Source organism: Pelodiscus sinensis, chromosome 2, assembly GCF_052426305.1.
Source record: "Pelodiscus sinensis isolate ZL-2025 chromosome 2, ASM5242630v1, whole genome shotgun sequence".
Lineage (NCBI taxonomy): Eukaryota > Metazoa > Chordata > Testudines > Trionychidae > Pelodiscus > Pelodiscus sinensis.
In genome coordinates this window covers 52842512-52863544 of record NC_143053.1, presented here as the reverse complement: position 1 = coordinate 52863544, position 21033 = coordinate 52842512, and the positions used below count along the sequence as shown (strand labels likewise).

The 21033-nt window shown below is 39.8% G+C and overlaps 1 protein-coding gene across 35 annotated transcripts in view; it reads left to right on the top strand.

Annotated features, from left to right (window-relative positions):
- The window catches only part of LOC149525258 (uncharacterized), a 185653-nt gene that overhangs the window by 150014 nt on the left and 14606 nt on the right, over nt 1-21033 (top strand). For 20 of the 35 annotated variants that reach the window (XR_016348710.1, XR_016348725.1, XR_016348724.1 and 17 more), the window contains 2 exons: nt 1633-4265; nt 5332-5562. The exons of 7 other annotated variants lie outside the window; for them this stretch is intronic. The gene's annotated coding sequence lies outside the window, so the exon portion shown is untranslated. Of the gene's footprint in view, nt 1-1632; nt 4266-5328; nt 5563-11392; nt 13683-21033 lie in introns of those variants that run through there. 8 more of the 35 variants (XR_016348729.1, XR_016348731.1, XR_016348727.1 and 5 more) reach the window with 8 other exon arrangements.

Below are 21033 nucleotides of genomic sequence, written 5' to 3'. Positions count from 1 at the left end.
AAGGTGGTCACAAAGGTTCAATAGGTTTAGAATGGAGTGTGTGGAAAAAAGTATTTTTCTTATTAAAAGATATTAAAACCTTTTTGTACAGATCTGAGAAATGTGAAATAGATTAAAATATTCCAAAGTGATTTAGAGGCCTACGGGCTTATTTACGCTGGGAAATTGACCAGAATAACTACTGTGGAATGGTAATAGTTGTTTCACCATAATCTACTCCTCAAAAACCATTCCAATCAATTTTCCTGCGTAGACAAGCCTGAGTGCTATGAACTTCCAATGAGAATTAAGGCTCCAGTGTGTCTAATCTTAGTTTGAAAATGAGACTTTGGTTCTAACACATCTAAGCATTTTCCCCCAGAAATTTTAAGTTTGGCATAAAAATACTCTATGACTTGCCTTTTGCTGGTGTAGGGCAGCAGTTCTCAGAGTATGGGCTGGATCTCCAAAGTGGGTCACAACCCATTTTCAATGGGCTTGCCAGGGCTGGCTTAGACTTGCTGGAACCCAGGACCAAAGCCAAAACCCGAGCCCCACCACCTGAGGCTTTAGCCTGAAGGTTTCATCCATGTGTGTTTAGAATCAGGTTATAGGCCCTAGTGCAGTGGAGCTCAGGTGGGCTCCCTCATCTTGGAGTCATGTAGTAATTGTCATTGTCTGAAGAGGGTTGTGATGCAATGAAATTTGAGAACCCCTTCTTCTATAACATTTGCAGGAACACATATGGGAGAAGGAGGGTCATAAGCCAAAGCATATATGGACCAAAACATACAAGGAAAGAGTTAAGGCATCCTACCTCACAATGACATAATGCATAGAACAAAACATTATAGTGTTACCTAGCAAACTGTTGAACCTTTTAGAATGTCTTTGTTTCTTCATTTTGCTTTTAAATCAATATTTCCTCAAAAAGCCCTACAGGATCATAGAATCATACATGATAGAATCATAGTATGGGACGAGACCTCAGGATGTCATGAAGTCCAACCCGCTGCTAAAAGCAAGACCAATCCCAACTAAACTGTCCCAGCCAGGGCTTTGTCAAGCCAGGACTTAAAAACCTATAGGATGGAGATTACACCACCTCCCTTTGTAACACATTCCAGTGTTTCACCACCCTCCTAGTGAAATAGTTTTTCCTAATATCCAACCTAGACTCCCCACCACCACTACAACTTGAGACCATTGCTCCTTGTTTGGTCATCTGTCACCACTGAGAACTGCCTCTCTCTATCCTCTTTGGAACCTCTTTGGCAGAGGGACATTGCTGGTACTCGATGGCATAGATCACATTGGTGGATGTGCAGTCATATGAGCCTCTGGTGTGGTGGTTTATATGGCTAGGTCCTGTGATGATGTTGCTTGTATAGATGTGTAGACAGAATTGACATGGGAGTTGACTGAAGGGGTGGATTCCTAGATGAGTATGATAGAGGTGTGTTGTATGGTTGCTGGAAAGAATTTCTTTGAGGTTGGGGGTTGTCTGTAGGTGAGGACTGACCTGTCCCCAAAGCCTGTGAGAGTGAGGGTTCATTTTCCAGGATAGGTTGTAGATGGTTGATAATGCGCTGGAGGGGTTTAGGTTAAGGGCTGTAGGTGATGTCAAGTGGAGTTCTGTTGTTTTCTCTGTAGGGCCTATCTTGAAGAAGCTGATGTCTGGGTACTAGTCTGGCCAGCAATGCCCCTCTGCCATGTATATTGGCCAAACTGGACAGTCTCTGTGGCGAAGGATTAAATCAGGTATCCAAAAAGGTAACACAACGAAACCTGTTGGAAAACATTTTAACTTGCCCAGGCAAAATTAATGGATCTCAAAGTTTCCATATTATTACAAGCCAATTTCCAAAACCATCTTGAAAGGGAATCTGCAGAACTTAATTTCATTTACAACTTTGATACCTACAATGGAGGTTTAAACAAAGACCTTAACTACATTCCATATCTTAATGACATCAAAAGCCAAACACAAGGTACTTAAGAGTACTTAGAATCTACTCTATCAGCTTCATTTAGCAAGGGTACTCTACTTGACTATTCTTTTCCTATTTTTCCAACTTTTTCCTCCCCATCTCTTCTCTTTCTCTGCTATTTATTTAGAACCTGGACCCCTTAAACTCCATTCATATGAGGAAGTGGATTGTTCCCACAAAAGCTCACAATACCATTTTGTATTAGTCTCTAAGGTGCTGCAGGACGATTGTTGTTTTTAAAGTTTTTTTAATTATAGACTAAGGCGGCTACTCCTATGAAACTTTTGCACATCCTTTTTGTCATGGGAGCCCCAGAATTGGACACAATACTACAGATGTGGTCTTGCCAGTGTCAAATAAAGGGAAATAATCATTTGTTAATGTTAAAATGTATTGCTCAATGCAAAGTGAAGCACTCAAAAGTCAGGAAATTGCAAAGATAGGGTTACCTTGTAAATACATATTACAGTGCAGTTTTTTAATGCTTACATTTTTTGTTGTTTTTACGAACCCTGTCTCATTCAAGCTCTGATTCAAATCCCATTTCTGATTACATCATTGGATGTAGAATCAGAGAATGAGGTGGACTTGGGTAGTGAATCTATCTGGGATCAAGTGCTTCTCTGCTTTACTAACTGCAGAAGTTGTGTTGTGTGTATCAGGTGAGGCATGGACCGCAGTAAGGAAAAGATTGATAATTCTGGCAAAAGGCACTGGGTTAGGATCCTGCAGACCTGGATTCTATAGGTATCTCTGGCATATATTGTCTTTATGATTTTGGATAAGTCACTGGACCTCTCAGGGCCTCACTAGTTCTGACAACAGAAATAGTTCCTGCCCTCACAGGACTATTCTATAAATACATTATTTACTGTTTGTGAAGCATTGGGATATTATATGATTATCTCCATAGAAAACCATGTTCATTTAAGAATTTGGATGGTGTACAATAAATATATTATGGAGGGCCGCACACTGGATGGTGAATATAAAGAAATATCAAAGAGCTCCTTCAGATATATTGCACCATCCAGGGGTTCTTTAGCACCTTCTAAGGTGCGGCTTTTCAGAAAAAAGTAGTATAAGATCATGAATTGAAAGACAAGATCTGAACGTATATGCACAAGAGGTCAGAGTTAAGGCTGGAGATATTATTAGAAACTTATGGTTGCACTGAGATTTACACTCAAATAGAATTAAAATTATTCAATTTTAAACAATCTATTCTCCCTTTGGAGTGCAAGGAACCAGCTGATCCAATTAGCTGTAAATTTATAATGCCCTGTGCCAACAATAATGAATTTGGTTCTGTACATATATATCACATAAGCATAAATATGTTTATAGAATATTTGTGTATACATCATGAACCTTCTATATTGCAACATAAATATTTTCAAACCTTGCAATTTATTATATAAAGATTAAGGTTCTGTGATACTTTAAACTACCCCTCCCCACCTTTTTGATAGTAGCTGGAATAAAGAAAATGGCTTACAGATTTAGCTATGTATGTAGTTTGAAAGTAACAACTGAAAAATGATGTTCATAATCTGAATTGCAATGAAACCAATTATCTGTGCTGTGGTGTTTCACTTGGGAATATTCCTAAAGGTTTAGTGTTTCTTAAAAGAAATTAAAAACAGCTGTAAAAATACCATAAAACAAAAATAGCAGCTGCAAAAGAGATTAACATTCCTAAATTTCATTTGAACCTGATACATTATTTTTCCAACAGCAACATATATATATATATATATACACACACACACACAACATATATATACTGATTTTTTTACAATCTATTCTTCGGTGAACTATATTTAAGGCAGAAAAACATTGAGTACATTTTTGATATTGCCAGTCTTTATTATTATAATTAGTTTCATGAATATTTCCCCCAGAATGAGTTAGAGTTTTTCCTTTAGTTACTACTAGGGATAAACTACCATTGTTAAAAACAAAGGAATTATTTAAATATAGCTGATTAAGAATTAAAGATCTACACAATAAACAATTTATAGCAATCCGTGCACCTCTGTTACTTACAGCTGTCAAGTGGCTTTCAAACTGAGCCCTCTCACCCAGTGCCTGTTTTAAAATTTTATATAGCGTCTGTTTTCCAATTAAGCAGCCAGTCATAGATGAAACCTTTCCTAATCTTTTTCATATATATAATAAAACTGAATGTAATTTATAACACAGAACTGGAGGTGGTGACAGTATTAAACAGTTTGTTTTGCAGTATTGGTCAAAACATATGGCAGCAACTTTTCTAGACTTCTCTGCCAGATGGTGAGTCCCAATTGATTTTGTCTGTTGTGCCGTATTTTAATTATTTGAAAAGTGTTTCCTCAAAGTCAATGTATATATAAAATAAATTACTTTTAGTTTCATAGTAAGCAATTAATACTGGAATTGCAATCTAGAAAACTAGGTTTGACTCAGATTTTAAAATAACAAAATATTTGCACAAGTGGACTTAACTGGCTTTGAATGCATGCAGGGATTCATGTGCCTCAAGACAACTAATTTCAGGTGATTCTGAATAAGCATATATTCAAAATAATCTGCAGTTGTTTCTTTGTTTTTTTTGTTTTGCTGTTAATTACTGACATTTTGCTTTGTAAATGAAAGTAATTTTGAGTAGATTAAAATTTGAGATGATCAATCATAAAGCAATAAACATTATAGAGTAAATATTGTAAGATTTAACTACTGTTCTGTGGAGTTCTTTTCTATGTTTATCATACACTATCCATATTAATAATAGTTTTATATTTTATATAAATATAGTACACTTAGTGACTGGTGCACAAAGGGGAGTTTCCAAAATTATTTTAATAGGCAACTGTTATTTTGCAACTATGACATTCTCCCTTACTTTGTAAATAACAAGGCATGAGTTTTTGAAAAAGATGCCGCTTAACAAACTAACTTAGTGGACACACAACCAATAAATTCTATAAACCAAACTATAACAATTACAATTTTTAAAATATGTGAGTTAATAGTGAATATATAAATATTTAAATATTTTGAACTACTTTGCTGCCATTGTTCCTTTGTTACACATATTGTTTGTGACATAGGTTCAGACAAATAAAATGTATGCATAACAGAAATCAAATGAAAGGAACTAGCCTCTAGAGAAATATGCCATCCTTTTGTAGAACCTTACTTTAATGTAGCCCAGTACTTTATATATTCACAACTTATAACGCATGAAAAGGGTGGATGTTGAAACAAAGTATCAACCAGATCTATTCTCTTTAGCATGTTTATTTTATGACTACTTTCTTTTGAAATAAAGCAGGAATAATGTGTGCACAGACTAAATAGGTTGTGTTTCCCTTAGCAGTAATCCCATATTGTACAAGACAGAAAAGCTGTATTTTTCCAATATAATCCAGCAAAGGCAAATGACAGCGTTACCTGATGGCTGATATCTTTTATAGTACAGTTGTGACATATTTTATGCATCACAAAGAATGATCAAAGATGTCTCCGAAGCTTGTCTGTCATGGAATGTGGTCCCAAGGCCCATGTGTGTCTTCAAACCAGGCAGTAATACACCCTAAAACTAAGAGAGGTGGGTTTTTTCTTCATTCTGGTGACTTTTGGAATCAAAATGTATTTTGGAGTAATATATTTATTTTGGGATCTGTACTTTTAAAGATTATTTGTTTTTTATTAGATGGTCATGAAATATAAAACAATATGTCTATTTTGGATTTAAAAATCTGAAGTAGAGTTTCATATGTTCAGACTGATGCATTGATAGTATGTTGGAAAAGAAAATTGAGTCAAGTACTGAAACAAATGTTGAGAGATTTGCTTTTTTTTGTAGAAAATGCTTTTTAACATTAGCACACATTAATATTAGTATTTTTACTCATTCCAACTCTAACAACTTTATTTTGGACACACACAAAATAGGTATCTTATGCACAGACTGTAAATCAGTGTACTGTATTAGTACCACTTTAAGGGCTATACAAACAAAGATTCATGGTCTATTACACTTTCATTACAAATAATATGGATTGAACTCTGCTGAATTCCTTAGGTCTAGATATAATTGGAGAGGAATCTTGGCCTCAGTCTGTAGGCCAATTGGTTTTAAAAATGGGGGAATTAATAATATTATGATATAAGATGCTGGCATAACCTGTTCCATGTATGCTTTGGGGGGAAAGCAGTAGAAGCCACCCAAAGAGCTAGTTGTGTTACTTGAGTGAACTATGGCCTGTGACCTGAACCTACTAGATTTGACCATGACTATTGCTTAATTAAACTCTTGCTTTTTAGAGGTGTGATGTTCACTCTATTACTGAAACATCTTTAACACATACTTACAATGTGTGTGGGTTTCTGCCTCAAGAGGACTTTGTTGACATCAAGAAGCCATTCACAATTGTGCCTATAGAAAATAGGAAGCAGAAGCACATCTCATGGAAAGGAGGAGAGATTCTGATCTATGACGCTCTTCTCTTGATGGAAAAGCGGAATCTATGAGAAACGTGGCCCATATCTGAGTTTGAACTTGGATAATTTTAGTTAGTTAAATACTAAATAAATAAAGTTTAGTAAGAACAAGGAAAGATAAAACAGCTATGATTTTAGGTAAAAGGGCACAGGAGTAGACAATGCGCACACCTGGAGTGTGGCCCTTTTCCCTGGCCATGCTTATGAACTGTCACAAAGAATGAATGGAAATGTGTGAAAGTGTATTTGACAATAAACCTTTATTTGTATTTAGCAAAGTGAGAAAGGGACTTAGAATCATAGAATACTAGAAGTGAAAAGGACCTTAAGAGGGTTTTGTGCAGAATTCAGATATCTGAATTCTTCAACATTACATGAGAGAATGAGTAAATAGGTTGCTAAACATTTTATCATCATCATCATCATCATCATCATCATCATCATCATCATCATCATCACAAATCTTAAAGGGATGTGACCTCCTTGGAGATAGTGTGTCATTTGGATCAATCTTAGGCAAAGTGCTAAGATGTACATTCATTTTATCTAGTAAATTTTTTTGTGCTACCAAAGATTTTTTTCTCCTAGTGCTCCCCAACTCTGTAGCAGTTTTCCATGTTACACATACTTTGGAATTAATTGGTCTACTTTAACAATTTGTCCACACCAAGAAAACTGCTGAAACAGAACCAGTGTTGGTGGAGGCAGTTACTGAGTTTGACTTGTCTTATTCTAGAAATTGTTGTGATGCAATTGATGAAGATGACAAGACCCTGCAACATCATTCCTCTAAGCCCATGTGTCACTTTTATACAACAGAGTCAGCACAACTGTGGTTCTAAAAATCCACAGCTTTTTGGCAAGCTCCATGTTAGAGCTCAAAACATGGCAGAGCTGTTGTTCTGTGTATGCCCACAGCTTTCTAAGCTTCCTCAAGTACGGTCTATGACTCTGCCCAGATATGTTACAGCTGCCACCTCCTTGATTTCCTACCTGAATCAATTAATACTGAACTGGTTGTAGTTCTGAGCAGAAAGCTACTTGATGGTAATAGCCATGGACTTAATTTTATCTCTATTAATAACCACAACAATGTGCCATGCCTCTTGCCCTACCAGGTCATCTATCAACTGCAGCAATTAACCAAACTAAGCCTGGAAGATAATGTGATTGGTGTATTCAGGATCTTGAAACAGAATGATGTTCAACTTAACGTCATCATGAGTTACTTCTTCAAGCCTATCTATTAACCAATCAGTACCAATGTTGAACAATGGTGGTAACAGAAGCCATATAAAATAACTATGTTATTGACTCATATTCTATTCTCTTGTAGAGCTTTTCCATTCTATTATAGAACTTTTCTACCAATGACACTATCTTCTCTGGGACTCGGGGTCACCTTGTCTGACCCCACAAACTCTCACAATGCATTGAATCTAAGTCCTACCAGAAGTTTATAAAAAGTACTGCACGTGGCTTATTAAACTCAGTTATCTTCTCAAAAACTGCGTTAAGATGAAGATTGGGACAAGAATTCAATAACCAGGTCTGAAACTGCATTGAGTGTCCCAGCCTTTGCCATCAAGTGCATTATTGATTTGAGACATTCATACAGAAGTGAAGACTGTAATTGCTACATTCAACCTTATCAACATTTTTGAATAGAGGTAGAATAGCTTCTTTCTTTCAGTCATCAGCAATGATATTAATAATATGATAGATGGTCTAGAAGAGCCAATGCAGCAATGGTACAATTCTCTTATCTGTCTTCAGCAACTCAGGGTAATGCTACAACCCCTTGGGTCCTTCTCAGACTTTAGTTTATGGATGGTGATTTGGAGCTCTTGGTTTGAAGGAAGGTGATTCTGCTAAAACTTTCTTCTTCTTTACCTGAAAGAGGGACACTTGAGGAGCATCTTGAAATGATGCAGCCCATCAGTGCTACTGGCCCTGTAGACGTTGGCTGATGTCGCTTGCCCTGTTCGTCCCTAGACAAGCTGGTGCCATCTTTCCCTGCAAACATCACAAAGCTGAATAAAAGGTGCAGAGATCATGCCTAGTAGCAGCCTGTTCTAAACTTGCTGCATGAGTCAACCTTGGGATTCCTTATCTTTCTTACCTTATGACTTGACAACTTTCAAAAAGATGAACCCATTTAGCTTTTACTTCTACTCAAAAAACCCTGTCTTTGATATTATAACCTCACTTTTCTGGACATCTCCACACAGATCCATGGATGATATTTGAAGAGCGGAAGCCCCAGCATTGAGTAGGCAGCTGTCAGCACTGATGACATGACATAATGTTATTCCTCATCAGATGATACAGGGAGTGAGACTTCAATCTCTAATGTTTTGATGGCCTTAAGCAGTTCAGAACAGAAAGCTGACAGCTTAGGTTGAACTGGACTAATTTTGTCCCATTAACTATCTATCTTCAAAGGCAGAGGTGCACTTTTGTCAACAGAAGCCAAATAGTCTCAAGGTCAGTGTTTCTACAAACTCTTGCACTCCTGACTGTTGACCACCAATGACTGTTAATGAATACACAAACATTTGTCCAGGTAGACACTAAAAATCCCCAAGTCTCTCTTTTATCTAATTAGCAAGGGGTTATTTTGAGTTAAAAGCATGTTATTCAAAAGCTGCTAAATGACTGAGTTCTGCATTTGTGTAAGAATGTGAGAAAGATACTATGTTATTGTGGGAAAGGGCACATAGTAATCACATGTGGTTACACCGCTGTAGCCATGCTGTTGTAGTGCATCAGTGAAAAAACTACCTATGCCAATAGAAGGAATTCTCCCATCGGCCCAGGCAATCCACCTCCCTTATAGGTGGTGCCTAGGTTGATGGGAGAATTAACCTGTTGACTTAGCATTGTCTACACTAGTTGTTATACTGCATTTCTCAAGGGTGTGGGTGTTTCAGACTGAATTTTTGGAGTGTCAACTAGGCCATGGAATCTAATATGACTAGTACATTCAGAAAAATTTGAGGTGGAATACTAAAGCGAAAAGTTATAAAGAAATAATTTTTTAGTGTTATGCTTCCTTAAAAGAAAGGCAAGAGTCAACTTGTCTATTAGCCCAGTTGATGAGATTGAAAAAAAGGATTTCTTCCTTAATTTTCCCATGAAGTTTTGAAGAAATGGAATGCTAATTTAATTGATTTACTTGCTCATTGTAGTAATTAACCCATTTATTGATCAAATTTCACCTTAATTCACCCTAACCGTAATTTGATCATGGAAGTGTGTTGTATCTGACTAATTTAGAGAATTAGAACTAAATTGTTAGCATATTTTCTTAATTCCATATTTATTTGCTTATTATTTTACTAAACCCATAAAAACCCATTAGACTGATTCTTCTCTCAAAACTTCAGTGTGGCATAACAAGCTCTTCAGAAGTAAAGATAAATATTAATCACATTCAATAGCTCCTGGCTTATATTTTAAATATTTTATTGAAATTCTATTACCGCTGCAAACCAAATAGCCTTAATTGCCCTTTATGAGGAGGAGCAGGACAAGAAGCATCACAGTAGTATCAACAAGTGGAGTGGCATATGTAGTGCCAATAGGGAGGTGCTGGGGAATCCATCAAACTAACACACATACATTTAGCATTTCTTGCTGAAGAGGATGCTGGTGATGATCTCACATACTTCTCACAGTAAAAGAGCGGGTGAGGAGAATTTCAGGGTCTGTAATTTAGTATCTGGCTGATTTATTCCAGGTGCTGTTAAAATCCCACTCTTGTGTAGGTTACAGAAACTTATTCTTTTCCATCAGGGACCTAGAAATAATTGCCAAGGGCACTATAATAGCTGGTAGGATAGCTGCATAAGAGAGACTAGATAGATAGATGCATATTGCCCCATTACAATGCTCTCTATACCCCCAGAATTAGCCATGATTGGAACTTCAGAAATGGAGAAAAGCAGAGGCTCCAGATTTGAGGGAAGAGGTACCCTTAATCTTGCCTGAGAAGAAGCATCCCAGTTCTCTTCCCAACCAGTTTTTATGCCCCATACAAATAATCAGTTGCTTACCAGACAGCTCCACAGTTGTAAAATTTTCAATCCCTGTCTAACTCATGTTAGCATTATTGGATTCTGGATTCCAGTTTTGTCATTGGTTATATCTACATTACAGAGTTTTTTGGGAAAAACAGCCATTTTTCCAAAAAAACTTCAATTATGTCCACACTGCAATCATGTAAGTTCAGAAGAAAATAAAACAACAGGGCTACGTCAACACTGGCAAAATTTTGCACAAATACTTTTAATGCATTGTTTTTGCGTTAAAGTGTTTGTGCAAGAGAGCATCTACACTGGCATGTGCTTTTGTGCAAGAGAGGTGCTTTTGCGCAAAAGCATCCATGATAGTGTAGACGCTCTCTTGCGCAAGAAAGCTCCGATGGCCATTTTAGCCATCGGGCTTTCTTGTGAAAGAAATTCATGTTGCCTGTCTACACTGGCCTCTTGCGCAAGAACAGTTGTGCAAGACGGCTTTTTCCTGAGCGGGCGTTCTCACACAAGAAGCACTGATTTCACACATTAGAACGTCAGTGTTCTTGCGCAAGAACTCCCCGTCAGTGTAGACAGGCAGCATGTTTTGTGCAAAAGTGGCTGCTTTTGCGCAAAATCATGCCAATGTACACATAGCCCAGGTGTTTTTCTGGAATTGGTAATCCTCTTTTCTGAAAGTGCTCTTTTGGAAAAAGGTGTGTGTAGGTGGAGAAGAGGATTTTCTTTCGAAAGGAGAGGCCTCCAGGAAATAACACTGGTGCCCTGGTGGCCACTCCATCCAAAGTAATCACAGCTCTATAGTTCCTGTCTCCTGGCCCCTCTTAAAGCTGCAGGCACACTTGTGGCAGAAAGCCAGCCCTGGAGCAGCACCTGACCACACGGCTTTCCCTACCACAGGTCTGTTGACCACAAGCCCCCCGAGACTTCCCTTGCAGGGAGCTTGACCAGGGCTCCCAGGACATATCTGTGAACTGTCCACGATGGTTTACCAGGACCTGCAGCATCTTAGATAAGTAGCCCTTCCTGCTAATATACTGGGACACTCCATGTTGTAGTACATGGATTGGGATGTGGATCCCATCAATCACTCCAGCTTAGTTTGGGAATCCCAGTGCAGAAAATACGGCCACGATGGGATCCAGGTCTCCCTGGTGGATGACCCTCCACAGCAGGATAGAGTTGATGGCCCTCACAACCTGTAGAAGGAGACAAACAAAACCACAAAACAGAAAATGAGAGGTGGTGCCTGAGCACTTGGGAGGTGCCCGCCCCTCTTTCTTTCCCTCCTCTCCCCTCAAACACCCAAGATCCACCCCCTAGGAGGCTGCACCCTAGCAGCAGGGCTGTGTGAGGGAGGGACAGCACAACCCCCCAGGGACAGGGCTTCCCTCCTACCCCCATTCCACCCTCCGCACCTCCTTTCCAAGGGTCCCCCTTTCCTGTACTTCTCCCCCCCTCCCCGGGAAGGGACTGCAGCCCCAGAGTGCCTTACCTCCATGAGAAAGACCCTGACAGTGAATTTCCCCATGCCGAACTGGTTGCCCACTGACCGGGGGATGGTGGACCACAGGTGGGTTTTGCGTCATCAGAGGGCAGGGGCGAGCCAGGCGCACAGCTCCAAAAAGGTGGCCTTCTTCATGTGGAAGTTTTGGAGACACTGCTGGTCATCTCACCACTCCAGGACCAGCCAGTTCCACCAGTCCGAACTGGTGTTGAGCCTCCAAAAATGCCTCTCCACAGTGGGGTGTGGTTGCCAGAGTGGAGCAGCTGCAGCCATGGAGAGGGTCCCCAGAATAAGCTTGGGGTCCATGTCATGCAGGACCAGGAAGGCAGCTGGCAGAAAGTTCTGCAAAAACTGCAGCATGGCCGTGTGGGGCCATTGCATGCCTAGGGGCAGCTCCGGATCCATGGCACAAAGACAAAAGCTGTGGTGTCCAAAAAAAAAGCTGGGCAACCACAGCAGGCACTGCAAGAGCTTTGCTGTCCCTCGAAGAGATAGGCAAGCATGCAGCAGAATCAGAGAAATGGCTGTCCAAGGGGGTCCCTTTAAGTGTGTGTCTCTGCTAGGCTCCGGCACCAGCACTCGGAAGCTACTGGTGACCTAAAGTCCTGCCTGAAGTGGTTCCGGGTGGCCTCTTATGCAAGATAGCGTCCAATCAGTCTGAATGCTCTCTTTCAAAAAAGCAGATCGCTTTTTCAATTTGCTTGGCCAGTGTGGACGCACTCTTTTGGAAGAAGTTTTTTCAGAAGATGTCGTTCGGAAAAGCTTCTTCCTAAAGAAGCCTGCAGTGTAGCCATAGCCATTCACACAAAACTCTCTGCTCTTCCTAAAGAATGGAATTGAGAATACCTGCTTGTTAAATGACAGGAATCATGAACTTTAATTTCTTTTTCATTTAGCCCTCTGCAAAACACTTAAGAAGCTTTGACTAGAGAGATTAAGAAAATGAAGGAAAACATGGGAAACAAAGGTATACATATATGTAGCATAAAAACAGTAAGCTGTTTTCTCATTTTTCACTAATCCCCTTTTTTAAATGTAGTTTGATGAATAGTTCCTTTGTTCCTTTTATTATACTTTAGTGTAAGTTTTACAAATGGTGCTGGAAATATGAGAACCTCAGTTTATAGGGAAAGAAGGTTTCTTCTGTAACACATGTTACACATGTGTTACAGAAGAAGAAACAGGCGACCCAGGAGCAGATAGGGTAAACGGAACTGGTTTATTGCCCACGCATATTTACCTCAGATATTCAACACAACATTTGTCTGAGTGGCAACAAATTGTCATCAGTCATACCTTTTTATCTATTTTAGTATGTTAATTCACTGGTCTATCACTACTTTTTCTAAAACCTTATTTAGTAATGTTAACTCCCATAAAATGAATATTAATAAGCAAATAATAAATACGATTATACCCACCCCTAATTACTATTTACATAATTTCTAATTAAAGCAACACTTTTCTATACTACAAACTTTCTAAATAAACAGGTTACAGAGATTACAAGGAATTTGACCCTGAAGATGTGTTATACAGAGCCAATGAGGTTAAGCAAGAGACATAACAAAATATAGCAACTCCATACTTTTCTCGTTTCTTAGGCTACAAAGGGCCCCTGCATTCTCTCTGTGGGTATGTCTAGACTACATGCCTCTGCCGACAGAGCCATGTAAAATAGGTTACCCGACATAGTCAATGAAGCAGGGATTTAAATATCCTCGGCTTCATTAAAATAAAAATGGACACCGCACTGTGCCAGCTCAGTTGATCGTCAGAACAGTGCACGAGTCAAAACGCGGATCGGTTAACAGGGAACGCCTTTGTTGGCTGTTCCCTTATGCCTCATGAAACAGTGGAACGGTTGACAAAGGCATTCCTTTGACCAATCCGCGTCTTGACTCACGCGCTGTGCCAATGATCAGATGAGCCGGCACAGCGCAGTGGCCATTTTTATTTTAATGAAACGGGGGATATTTAAATCCCGGCTTCATTGACTATATCAGGCAGCCTATTTTACATGCCTCTATCAGCAGAGGCATGTAGTCTACACATATCCTGTGTGCCTTTCATCCCCTACCCTTCCCTTCTCCTGTCCTCCCTTCCCACTTTCCCCCTCTTCCCTGCAGAGCAAACAAGAAAGACATCTTTGTTGAAAAAAACAGGACTCTTTATTGGGGTGGGACATAGAACAAGGGAGAGACTGGGTAAAGAACCTGGAATGAGGGAGCTCAGGGATGGGGCTAAGAGTGGCACCTGCCTCCCAGTGATCGGAAGGCTTTGGGTGACCTAGAGGTCCCACTGCCCCATGTTCTGGGGCCCCCAGCAGTCCCTGTGGAGGTTAGGAAGGGAAACCATGGTAAGGAGGGAGGTGGCTGGTAGCCCATTCCATTCACAATGCCATGTGCTCAATCACTGAGGTGAGGGAACAAAATACAGAACTATGTAGCACTTTAAAGACTAACAAGATGGTTTATTAGGTGATGAGCTTTCGTGGGCCAGACCCACTTCCTCAGAGTCTTGGCTCACCAGCTGGTCCCAGGAGGCCTTCTTTTGTTCCTGGTTGGCCCAGTGCTGGTCCCCATTGGCAGCATACTCCTGGAGCTCGTCCTTGAGCCCCTGGATGAGGGACTACAGACAGCCCATATGCTCCCACATGAGGTCCTCCCAGGTGCGTTTCCTCCTGCAGATCCTGCGGACTTGAGTTCTTGGTGTGGAAGGTGGGGGACATGCCAAGCTTGCAACTGGCCCAACTGTGAAGAAAAGTTACAAGGGCAGTCATCACTGGAGACGCTGTTCCTGAAGCCTAGCCCTAATCTCTGAGCCGGCATTGAGAAAGGCCATATGTTGCCTAGACAATGGGCACTTTCCAGCTCCCAGGGGAGCATTGCAACACTCACAGCCAGGGGACAAGCTGGCATGGGAAGGTTTCAGCCTGGGAGACATCCCAGGAGGAAGGACCAGCTCCAAAATGAGGAGGAGCTCCTGGCTGGCAAACATGGTCACCTGGCTGGCCTCTTTCTCCTCCTTCTCTTTGTCATCACCCTGTCCTGCAGACTGAGGCCTGGCATGTCCTGGCTGGACTTGATGATGATGACGGGGGAGGTGACTGACTCCCCTCCCAGGATGGCATCCTGCTGGTCATAATACCAGCAGGGGTGCAGTGCTGCCCGAAAAATCTGCTCTGCTCCCTTGCCTTAGCATAGGCCTGCCAGAGTACTTTGATTTTAATGAGGTTCCAGGATTGCCCTTTGTTGGCCAGGCTGGCAGTGATCTGTCCATAGATGTCCTCATTCTTTTCCTGGTGTGTAGATCCTGGAGGTTAGTCTCCATGATGCAGACCACATGGAGGAGTGCTGGCAGCCATGGAAGGTTCCAAGGGAACATTGGGGTTGGTCATGCCTGTCTTGGATGATGGTATCTCACACAGGGCTTTCAAAGCTGGCCACATGCAAGAAACCTTTCTCCTGCTCCCAGGACTTTTAAGCTCCTCAGAACTAGGGGAGTAGTGGAGACACCAGGTGTGGCCAGAGTGGTAAGAGCTGCATCTGCAAGAGGCCTCCGGAGGCCATTTATTTCAAAATAGCAGCACCAGAGAACTCACACTAAACTATTTCAAAATAACTATTTTGAAATTAACATTATTCATCAAGAAAAGCAGAAGTGCAGATTTTGAAATGAGTGATCTGTTATTTCAAAATAATGGGCTTGGTAACGTGGTTATTTCAAAATAACACCTTAGTGTAGCCCAGGACTAATTAAGTGCAGATTGCATGATGATCATATGATGTGATACCCACTAGAAACCATCAAACTAATCACAATTTGTGATCTAAAGCAGAATTTGAAAATAGATGTACAGAGGTACATTAAACCTAATTTTTTACAATTACATGTTGGTTTATGAATATGCTTTCTTCATTATTGGAGAACCCTGAAATGCATTGACATTAAGCAGATAAATGTTCAGGGAAAATTTTACACAGAAAATATATACTATATCTCTGCATTTTTATAAGAATAAGATCCATATTTCAGTGTAGAAAAATTCTCATAGAAACTGAGCAATCTACCTCTCTGGATATGGTATAGTAACGGACTAGGTTGTGTGTATGAGGTCTTATTATAGAGATGTCAGTTTTAGTTTGAAACATAAACATATTTTTATTTATACATTAGAGCTTATAGTGATCAATGACAGTATGTGTAGTATATTAGAATTTGGTTTTGATCAGTAGAAAGCAATTATTCATAAAACTCAAAACAGAAGGCAAAGTTGTGAAAGAAAGCAGAAGAATTATGGCTTTCTTACAGGGAAGGTAATTTTAATATAGACGAGATTGGTCCAAGTCCTGCAGTTTGGATTGATAGATTATCTAGCAGAACTATCATTTCAATAATCTCAATGACAGTACAGCTGTGGATACTTGGTACAATATTATAAATTAAATTTATTGCAAATGTCATTGCAGAGAATATGGAAAGAGATCAGTCATTTGTGTTTGTAGAAGTTAAGATAGGAGGAAATTTAAGATTCCTTGAGAAAACATAACAAAAATGATCTGTATGATATGGCTACATTACTAGTTGTCTACAATGTTCTTTTCCAGATTACTCTATTCATTAGTTTATTTCAATTACCCCATGGTTTATTTCTCTAGTAAAGAATGAAGTTCTATGAACAGCAGACATGTTACACACATAATAGTATCCAGAATTTGAGAATACCGAACCCAAAGATTTCAGAAGTGATTTGCTAGTGCTTTTCAGAGACGGGCAGTAATTTCCGTCTAATTACACTCTTCGGTCTAAAGTCAGAATAGCTGAATTATGAATTGATAAGCAATTTCGTATAAATAGGATCATACATATTTGTATTGCAGTGATAGTGTTTGTATGGTTAAGAAGGTGGTTACTTAAAAAAGAGTGGAAATATGAGTGATGGAGAAACAATGAAAAGAACAATTACTTTTGAATGTAGCTTTTTGACAGACAAGTTTCTTTGCTTCCTTTCTTCTTCTTGGATCCATTTTCAAATCTGAATAACACACCATGCAAATGCTACAGGACTTCCTCTCTTCTTATGGATGATGGCCATACTATTGCTACTTCTCATGATTCCCTATTTTATATAGTCTCTTAGCCCTTTGCATTGTAGATTTTCCCCACATTCATAAACAAGTATGAACATAAGAATGGCCATAATGGGTCAGAACAGTGGTCCACCCAGCCTAGAATCCTGTTTTCCAACAGTGTCCAATGCCAGGTGCTTCAGAGGGAATGAGCAGGTATTCCATCCTGTCACCCATTTATGCCTTCTGGGAAACAGAAGCTGAGAGCACTTCAGAGCATGATTTTGCATCCCTGCTCATCCTGGCTAATAGACTCTGATGGACCTATTCTCAGAAATTATCTAGTTCTTATTTGAACTTTGTTATAGTTTTGGCCTTCACAACATCCTCTGGCAGGGAGTTCCACGGGTTGTACATTGTGTGAAGAAATACTTCCTTTTGTTTGTTTAAAACCTGCTGGATATTAATTTCTACACTACAGGGTTTTTCTGGAAAATCAGCCATTTTTTGAAAAAAAATTCATTTACATCCATACTGCAATCACGTTCTTTTGAAAAAAAAACAAACAAACACTAAAGAACAGAGGGGGTTTTCTGACATGGATAAAACTCTTTCTACGAAGAAGAAGCCTTTTCCCAAAATAGTGTGTGTGGATGGGGAAGAGGGAGTTCTTTTGAAAGAAGAGGAAAGAGGAGAAAGCACAGGTGCCCTGGTGGCCACTCCGTCCATAATAATCACAGCTTAAATGCAAGATAGAATCCATTCAGTGTGGATGCTATCTTTTGAAAAAGCAGTTCTCTTTTTCAATGTGCTTTGGCAGCGTGGATGCTCTCTTTCAGAAGTTTTTTCGGAAGATCTCTTCCGGAAAAGCTTCTTCCAAAAGAAGCCTGCAGTCTAGATTTAGCTTTGGTGACCCCTAGCTCTTATGGTTGGAGAAGGAGTAAGTAGCACTTCCTTATTTATTTCCTCCACACTGGTCTAGATTTTATAGATATCTATCAGATCCTCCCCCTTAGCTGTTTCTTTTCCAAATTGAGAAGTCCCAGTCTTATTAATCTCTCTTCATACAGAAGATATTCCATAACCCTAAACATTTTTTTGCTCTTTTCTGTACCTTTTCCAAGTTCAATATATCTTTTTTGAGATGGGGTGACTGCATCTGTATGCAGTATTCAAGATGCAGATATACAATGAAGGCAATATGCTATTTTCTGTGTATTTTCTATTCTTTTCTTTATTATTCCAACTTTCTGTTGGCTTTTTCGAATACCACTGTACATTGAGAGAACTAGCCACAGTTACTTCAAAATCTCTTTCTTGAGTGGTAATAGAGAATTTTGATAGTAAGGTAATTCTAGAATATATTATGTTCCAGAGTAGCATAAGAACTATGCATCTGGCAGAACAATACAGCTCTCCTCCATATAAACTGAATTAAGATTTGGTTTTATAGATTATAATCTACCATCATAATTCATTAGCTGTCATTTGTGGAAAAGAATTCATTGATTATTACAAATCTTTATGAGATATTAGGGCATTCTGGCTGGTTTTGGCAATTAAAAAATGAGACTATTTTTCTTCATTTAGTCTTCTATGTCTCTTGTAAAGCCTTCTTTTCTTCATAGCCATCATGCTTTAGCAGAGGAGTTGATGGGGCCCTCTGCCACTAAGGCAACTATTGTCTAGCTCTCTTTAGCCAAAGGTTGGTGGCTGCATACCAACATGGGGGAAAGAAAAAATGCAAACCAGCAGGTATCGGGAGGGGAATGGGGACTGGTAAGAAAAAGGGAAACTTTTGTCCAGAGAAGACAGGAAACTGAAACACAGAAAGCTTTCACACTCTGGGACACTGCTTACTGCATAAAGGAAAATTATATGTTCATATTCCAGAAACATAAGCATTTACTATTACTGCAATCTTTTTCAGCTTTCATTGGAATTAACCCTGGATGCCAATAGTAGGTTTGGCAAACACATTGATTTGTTTTCTGTCTCTGAGAGAATACATTTTCAACATCATAAGCAGAGCCCTGTGTGGATACACAAATATGTATCCACATCCAATTCATGATCCACAAAAAATGTCTGTGGATATCTGCATCCATGAATTTGCAAGGCTCTACACAGGGACCAGACTAAGGCTCCGAGGCACTCTTTGTTAGGGCAAATCGATTGAGCTCTATGAGACTGTCAATATAAGGCATGTTTTCTAAGCTTTTAATCATTTTTGTGACTCTTCTCTGAGGCCTCCTCAATTTTTCTACCTCCTTCTTGAATTGTGGATATCAAAACTGGACACAATCTTCTGACATCAGTTGCACCAGTGACAAATGCAGTGTAAAATAACCTCTCTACTGCTACTCAAGATTCCCATCCAAGAACTGCATTAACCCTTTAGCCAGAGCATCCCACTGAGCGCTAAGGTTTGGCTTATTATCCACTGCAGTCCCTAAATCTTTTTTGCAGAGTCACTGTCTCCTAGAGTAGAGTCCCTTATCTTGTAAGCATGCCCTGTATTCTTTGTTCCTAGTTTAAACATTTAGAATTAAACATATTTAGAATTGAACCCAGTTACCAAGAGATCCAGCTCTTTCTGTTTTAGTGACCTGTACTCTTCATTATTTGCCACTCCTCCAATATTGGTGATATCTGTAAACTTTATTGGTGATGATTTGATGATTTCTTAAATAACTTAGGTCAAAGAAATGATCCCTGCAGGGCCCCCTCATTGATTACTCCCCAGTGACAATTCCATTTTGAGACCTCCCAGCCAGCTTTTAATCCATTTAATGTGGGCCATGTTAACTTTATTTCATTTCACTTTTAAATCAAAATCTCTCTATATAGCAATGAACCCTTCACCCTGCAACATGTAGTAAATAGGGTCAGAGAGCATTTTTCTGTAGTGGGCTTTGAAGGGATTCTTCTGCAAATGACTGCATGCTGATTTGTTTACACATTTTTCTTCTTAGCTATTAGGGCCACCATTTGCTTTTTCACTTAAAACAAGTATTTCTTCTGAAAAAAACACCCAACTATTGTGCACCAGAGATGAAATAGCACAATTTACTATAAAACTTGCAAAGTGCAGAATCCTGTTGAGAAAATCATGGCACAACTCCTATTGGGTCAGGTGGAGGGGGTGCATATTTGGTGCATATCAGAGAGTAGCTGTTAACAAACTACAAGTGTTCCACTTCTGAGTCACAAGTGGAATGAGCAGAATGTACGAACACGCCGTAAGTCTAACCACAATGAGGAGATTTTGCTAATTAGTTAAAATTGGTGTAATACCCAGCCACAATCTGGAAGACACAATACTTACTACATCAGACCCTAAAGATCAGAGTACTTTCTGTAAACAGTTGTGTGTTTTCTACTTGTTGATTCCTGAACTATTTAACTCTACACTTCAAGGTTCTGCAGTCTTGGAACACCAGAATGAATGTCAGGAAAACAGGAGGCAATAGTGAGCCCCAGAGTCAGTAGATACTCTATGTCTACACTACAGAGAAGAGCGACCCTCCAGAGGTCGATCTTCTAGCATTCGATTTAGTGGGTCTAATGTAGACTCCCTATATCAAATGCTGAGGGCAGCCTCTGCCTGTGTCCAGTGAGTACGAGAAGCTGGCAGGAGCGTGTGCTCCCATTGTCCTCTGGCAGTGTGGGCGCTGCGTGCGGTGGTTTGGCTTAAGTTAAGCTGAATCCAGCTACGCGTTTTGCATAGCGTACCTTAAGCTGACTGGCCTGGTCTAGTATAGACGAGGCCTAAGGGCATATCTACTCATCTGACTCAGATCCCCTGACTTGGACTCATGGGACTTGGGCTCTGGGTCTGAAAAACTGCTGTGCAGGCATTTGGGTTCAGGCTGGAAAACAAGCTCTCAGCCCCAGAGCTCAATCCTTACAAGCTTGAGTCAGCTGATCCAGGCTACCCGTGACCATGCCAAGGGGCTTTT